A 7,090-nucleotide genomic window follows, 5' to 3' on the forward strand; every position below is an offset into this window, starting at 1 on the left:
TGGTCGACTTCGCTTTAACTGTGGCGTTCTTTCTAAGGCTGAGTGGAAATAGGATGTTTCCATGTACCAAAATTTTAATTAACCGTCTGTGTTAACATTTGTGTAAAATAGCATTTTCATAAAGGATGACAAAAAATACTTCGTTATGAGCCATCTGTTTAAGCCCCAATGTGGTTTATACTAAAGTGCAACCACTCAGAGCACACTTTGCGTTGGAGGAAAACGCACAGGACGTAAATGTGGCTGCGGTCCTGGATCTGGTCCTGGGTTAAGACCAAAGCCACGTTCTTTTGTCTCCAAATTTTCCGTGCCTTCCACTCAACAGCCAGACACAGAAACAGAAAGACAGAAATCCCACACTCTTCGAGGAATAAAGGATAATTATTATGTTAAAACAAAGATCATATTAAGCCAATAATAGAAATTGATTTCAAGTTTATTTAATATAAACCCAAAACCATTTTTTAATGGTTTTATTTAATATAATATGATTTGTAAATCAGGCAACACTTCTGATAGTCAAACTGTTTCCAACGAGAACAGAACTTCCAAAGATAGTTATATCCCATCTTATGGACACTGTCATGGAAATGACCAGAACAGTGTTTTCATAATAACAATTTACCCTAAAACACAGCTTCCAGATCCACCTTGGAGCTTCTATTTATGGAAACTGAACTCTCAAAAGAGCTCAACCTCCAAGGCAAAATGGTCTTTACTAATTGGCAAGACTATTTGGCTTAAAGGTGACTTCTAGGAGACCAGTTTGTTCAAGGCTGAAGATTCAAAAGATCACATCAGAGCAATGGCATGGGTGTGGTCACCCCAACTCCATGTGTTACCAGAATAAGGTTCCTGCCTCTCACTGGTCAAGAATGAGCAGGTAAGGCACGTAGTTTTCCACAGGAGCAAAGCTTTATTGAAGAGGCCTGCAAAGAGAGATGAGGAGGGCCTAGGGCAATGCTGACCCTCCTCTTACAGAACAAAGGACAGGCCCGAGTTTTTAAAAAGTTCTTCGGTGGGAAAAGATTCATGTTTATTCATAGGCACAGGCGGATATATATTAACTAAGGTGCACGTGCAGTAGCTTTCCAAGATGGCTCCTGTCCAGGAGGCCTCTGGGATTGTAGCAGGACTTATTATGGGGTGTCACACCTGCACAGTCTCTCTCATTCCCTGGGTTCGATTTCCCAGCTAGGCTGTAGCTCCTCACTGTCCCTGGTGGAAGGTCACACAGTGGTCACAGGTGCATGTTCTGCTCAAGTCTCTGGGCTTGGTTTTCTCCAGCTGCTTCTGAAAGGCAACTTTAAAGAAGTTTGTGGGCTATTTTAAAATACCCTGCCCCACTGTTCTAGGGAATAGCTTTTGTTTCTGTGCCCTGGCCTATTTCCTGTTACTTTGTTTGCAGATTTGGGGGCCCCTCTGTTCCTTGTCTTCTTGCTAAGTCTCTGGGTTCCACACTTAACCTCCTATTACCTCCCTTATCGTATAGTCTATTTCTTTTACTTGTTTCGCCTCTAACCACACCAGTCTCTTTGCTATTTTTCAAACAGGCACGCTCTGATCTCAGGGCCTTTGCTCCCTGTCTTACATGCACCCTAGAAATCTGGGTTCCGGGAGAATTAAAAACCGTGCTCTCTGGTGTACTTTGCTACCTCTTTTTAAATATTGGTTACAAGCTTTGCTAGCCATTGGTTTACTCCTTAAATGAATTTTTTTTTTTTCTAACCAGTGTTTTGGACATGGCAGAAGGATTTTTAAAAATTATTTTTGTTTATTGTAAATAACAGTTCACAAGAAGGATTGATGAAACATTTAAAGTTTACATGCACACATCCTGTGAGGTGGAGAACAAAGACAACGGTCAAAGTGAAAACAAAACCGAAAATAAATAATACTCTTCTTTTTAATCAGGGGAATGAGACCAAGGTGAGTTTTGTGGTTGATTATCTAGATCAGAGTTTGGCAAACATTTTCTGTAAAGGGCCAACTAGAAAATATTTTAAGCTTTGCGTGTCTACAGTCTCAGGTGCAACTGCTCAACTATGTGATTGTAGCGTGAAAGCAGTCATAGACAATATGTAAACAAATGCGTGGCCATGTTCCAATATATTTATGAACATTGAAATGTAAATTTCATATAATTTTCATGTGTCACAAAATGTTACTAATTTTTTTAAATCATTTAAATGTTTTTTTAAATTCTTAAGCTTGTGGGCTATACAAAAACAGGCACCAGGCCAGATTTTGTCTGTGAGCCGTGTTCTAGGGTAAAAACATCACAAAGTTTAGTAAAGCAAAAAGAAAGTTTTATTCGGCATATGTTCAAAGAGACAAAAGTGGGAAACGGACAAGCATGCTGTCTGCCCGAGTCCAAGGAAATATTACAGAATAAGCAAAAGCGGGAAAAAAGACAAACATGCTGCCACAGCCATGTCTGCCCGAGTCCAGGGAAATATTACAGAATAGGCAAGAATGGGAAAATGGACGAGCTTGCTTCTAGAGCAATGTCTGCCAGGTCCCGAGAATATTAGAGTCATCAGTATATATTAACATTACAAACGGGCAAAACCATTGAAAGCTTCACCTTTTCACAGATTAGCTAGAAACTGTTACCCTATATTTTGAATTGTCTTTCTTAACAATCCTTGGCACAGGTTTCAGTAAGGACGGTCAGGAGGGTCTTCATTGGTCCAACAAATTTTCTATTCACTAAATGCTAACAGAAGAAGAACGAAAACTCCTCTGTGTTCTGTTTTATGATACGTTTATGTGAAAGTTTCCCTAAAAGATATTTTCCAAGAGTCTTCTAACATCTTTATACCTCAGGGACCAGTTAATGTGTCCTTGTGAGTCCTTGTGAGTCTACTCCAGCTGGGTCACATTCTAAGACAGGTAATAACAGCTCCAATATTATCTCCTAAATCAGCTGTAGTTTGCTAACGTTGAACTAGATACTTACTTTACTTCTTTCATTGGTTTATTATGTCAGGGTTGAGAATAAATAACTTACAAAGATGCTTTATAATAGTGTCGAGAATCATGAAACTATTATTTTGTCTTTTTGACTTCATCTCTTTAAGGAAGAGAAGTGACAAAAGAAATCAGTTCCTGAGGGTACTAGGAGGTGGTGGTAATGGGTTTAATCTTTCAAGAGGTGTTACAAAGATCTCCAGCTTTTAATTCTGATGAAAAGACATGGTCCTTATTTTCCATTAGATCTTTATGTTATGCATTGAATTGTGCGCCCCCGCAAAATATGTGTCAATGTGGTTAGGTCATGATTCCTAGTATTGTATGGTTGTCCTCCATTTCATGATTGATGTAATTTTCCTGTGTGTTGTAAAAGCTAATCTCTGCCTGTGGTTAATGAGGCAAGACTGTGTTATGCTAAAGAGGTTTAGAGTAGAATGTAACATCCTTACTCAGTTGCATCCCTGATCCAATGTAAAGGGAGTTTCCCTGGGGTTAGGCTTGCATCACCTTATATCTTACAAGAGATAAGTGGAAAGAGAAGTGAGCAGAGAGTGGGGGACCTCATACCACCAAGAAAGCAGCACTGGGAGCAGAGCCCATCTTTTGGACCCAGGGTTCCTGGTGAGAAGCTCCTAGTCCAGGGGAAGAGTGATGACGAGGATCTTCCTCCAGAGCCAACAGAGAAAGAACACCTTCCCCTGGAGCGGGCACCTGAATTTGAACTTCTAGCCTACCAGACTGTGAGAAAATAAGTTTGTCTTTGTTAAAGCCATCCACTTGTAGTATTTCTTTTATAGCAGCACTAGATAACCAAGACAAACTACTTAAAAATATATATATATATATTTGTTTATATATAAACGAATGATCCCGTCTACTGACTTGCTTTTATTGTGATAAAAAATATATACATATATATATAACAAAACTTTGCTAATTCAACAATATTTACACCCATCCATTGACTTTTAAAAAAGTCAGTAATAGTCCAAGTATTTTTTTGTTGTTGTTGTTCTTCTTTTTTCCTGTCCCCTCCTGCCTTCTAGTCCTTTCCCCTGGGCTGGTGTGCTCATTTAGTCTCATCTTGTTATATTGGCCCCAAGTATTTTTCTTTGCTATATCAAACACATAGTAGAGCCTCTTAGCCATAGCAGTGCCTTGGGCAGATTTATATTTAGTTGAAAACAAGTCTAAAGTTTCTAATGTTGTGATCTTTTTGAACCTTTTTAAAATTTTTCATTTTGGCAGAAGGATTTTTTTTTTTTTTTTTTACCATGATCCATGCCAAATTCTTCATCAAAAGTCCCTGCATACTAAGTCCATCCAAAGGGGAAAGAATAGTCTCTTCAACAAACGATGCTGGGACAACGAAAGAAACAATTTGGACCCATCTTCACACCATATATGAAAATTAACTAAAAATGGATCAAAATATAAGAACTAAAACCACAAAACAAGAAAACATATGAATAAAACTTCAAGATCTTGTTCTTGACAATAGATTCCTAGATATGCAGAATATATAAAGAACACCTACAACTCAACAACAAAAAGACAAACAACCCAATTTAAAAATTGTCAAAGAATTCAAATAGACATTTCTCCAAAGAAGATATACAAATGACCAATAAGCACACGAGAAGATCTAAATGTCATTAATCATTAACCACAAACCCATTGCCATCAAGTCAATTCCAACTCATAGCAACCCTCTAGGACAGAGCAGAACCACCCCATGGGGTTTCCAAGGAGTGACTGGTGGATTCGAACTGCGAACTTTTGGTTAGCAGCCAAGTTCTTAACCATTGCGCCACCAGGACTCCCGTTAATCATTAGGGAAATGCAAATTAAAACCACAATGAGACACCGTTTCCCACTGACTGTTGTTGTTAAGTGCCATCAAGTTGGTTCCAACTCACAATGACCCTGTGTACAACAAAACGAAGCGCTGCCTGTCCTGCACCATGCCATCCACACAATCGTTGCTGTGTTTGAGCCCACTGTTGCAGCCACTGTATCAGTCCATTTTGTTGAGGGTCTTCCTCTCTTTTGCTGACCCTCTACTTTACCAAGAATGATGTCCTTCTCCAGGGACTGATCCCTCCTGATAACATGTCCAAAGTATGTGAGAGGATGTCCCTGAATTCTTTTTTCTAAGGAGCATTGTGGCTATACTTCTTCCAAGACATTTATTTGTTCTGGCAGTCCATGATATATTCAATATTCTTCACCAACACCATAATTCGGAGGCATCGGTCCTTCTTTGGTCTTCCTTATTCATTGTCCAGCCTTCCCATTATCTGAAAAATAGAAAAGTGGTGTTGAGGATGTGGAGAAATTGCAACCCTCATCCACTGCAGGTGGAAATGTAAAATGGGGCAGCCCCTGTGGAAAAATTTGGTGGTTCTTCAAAAAGCTAAACGGAAAATTTTCATATGACCCACCAATTCCATTCCTAGGCATAAACGCAAAAAACTTGGGAGCAGGGACTCAAACAGATACTTCTATGCCAATGCCAAAAGGTGGAAACAACTGAAATATCCAAGAGATAAATGGATAAACAAAATATGGTATATACATATAATGTAAAATTATTCAGAGATAGAGAAATGCAGTTTTGATACATGCTACAGCATGGATGAACCTTGACAACATTATGCTAAATGAACACTAAAGGAAAAATATTGTATGATCCCATCTTTTTGAAATATTCAAAATAGGCAAATACACACAGACAAAATTTATTAGTCGTTACCAGGGGCTGAGGGAGGGGAAAATGGGGAGTTTTTTGCTTGTTTGTCATGATGAAAAACTTTTGGAAATAGATAGGGGTGATGGTTGCACAACATGGTGAATATAATTAATGTTACTTAGTTGTTCACTTAAAAATGGTTGACAGATTTTTGTTTTATATATTTTACCACAATACAATAAAAACTGGAAAAAATTAATTTAGATCTAAAATATCACTTGTTTTAGTTATCCAGGTGCTGCTGTAACAAAAATACCACAAGTGGATGGCTTCAGCAAGAGAAACCTATTTCCTTACAGTAAAGTAGTTTAAAAGTCCAAATTCCGGGTGTCCGCTCCAGGGGAAGGCTTTCTATCTCTGTTGGCCTTCTCATCAATCTTCCTCCAGACTAGGAGCTTCTCCATGCAGGGACCACAGGTCCAAAGGAGCTCTGCTCCTGGCACTGCTTTCTTGGTGGTGTGAGATCCCTACTGTCTGGCCACTTCCCTTTCCTTTTATCTCTTGTAAAGAAACTCCCTTTACATTGGGTCAGGGATGTGACCTTAGTAAGGGAGTTACCATCCCGCCCTAATCCTCTTTAACATAAAATTACAATCACAAAATGGAGGACAACCACACAATACTGGGAATCATGGACTAACCGAGTTGACACATATTTTTGGGGGACACAATTGAATCCATGCTATCAATGAAGGCTATAACTCAGTTGATTTTAATAGTTTGTATTTAAATAAATAATACTCAGTGGAGAGAAGGCTCTGAAGAACCACACTGCAGTGCTAAGAAATAGGGAGGTTTGTACCCAGAGTAGAGTTTAGTAGCTGAAGCCCCTATTGAGAGGAGAACTAGAAGTAGCTTCTAGATGAAGAAAACAGCTGAGATCCTAACAACACAAATAGAGGAGGTCAAGACATGCTCAACCAGGAAAACTATCCAAGAGTCTTTAACACAATCCAAGATGACAATGTCATTAGCCATAAAATACTCTGACATTTCATCTTGTCCAATATTACTCATTCTTGTTTCTAAAGCTTTTCTACGGTGGCAACATGCCTGTTAAATACAACAGTTGTTAGGCTCAAATCTATGGTATGGTTCTGACAAATTATATCTATTCTATAAGAATAGGATGTGGAATGAGGGATATCATTGCTGATGTCAAAAGAATCTTGGCTGAAAGCAGAGAATACCAGAAAGATGTTTACCTGTGTATTATTGATTGTGCAAAGGCATTTTACTGTGTGGATCATAACAAATTATTGATAACACTGGGAAGAAAGGGAATTCCAGAACACTTAATTGTACTTATGAGGAACCTGTACATAGACCAAGAGGCAGTCGCTTGAACAGAAAAGGAGATAC

This window comes from Elephas maximus, chromosome 21, assembly GCF_024166365.1.
Source record: "Elephas maximus indicus isolate mEleMax1 chromosome 21, mEleMax1 primary haplotype, whole genome shotgun sequence".
Lineage (NCBI taxonomy): Eukaryota > Metazoa > Chordata > Mammalia > Proboscidea > Elephantidae > Elephas > Elephas maximus.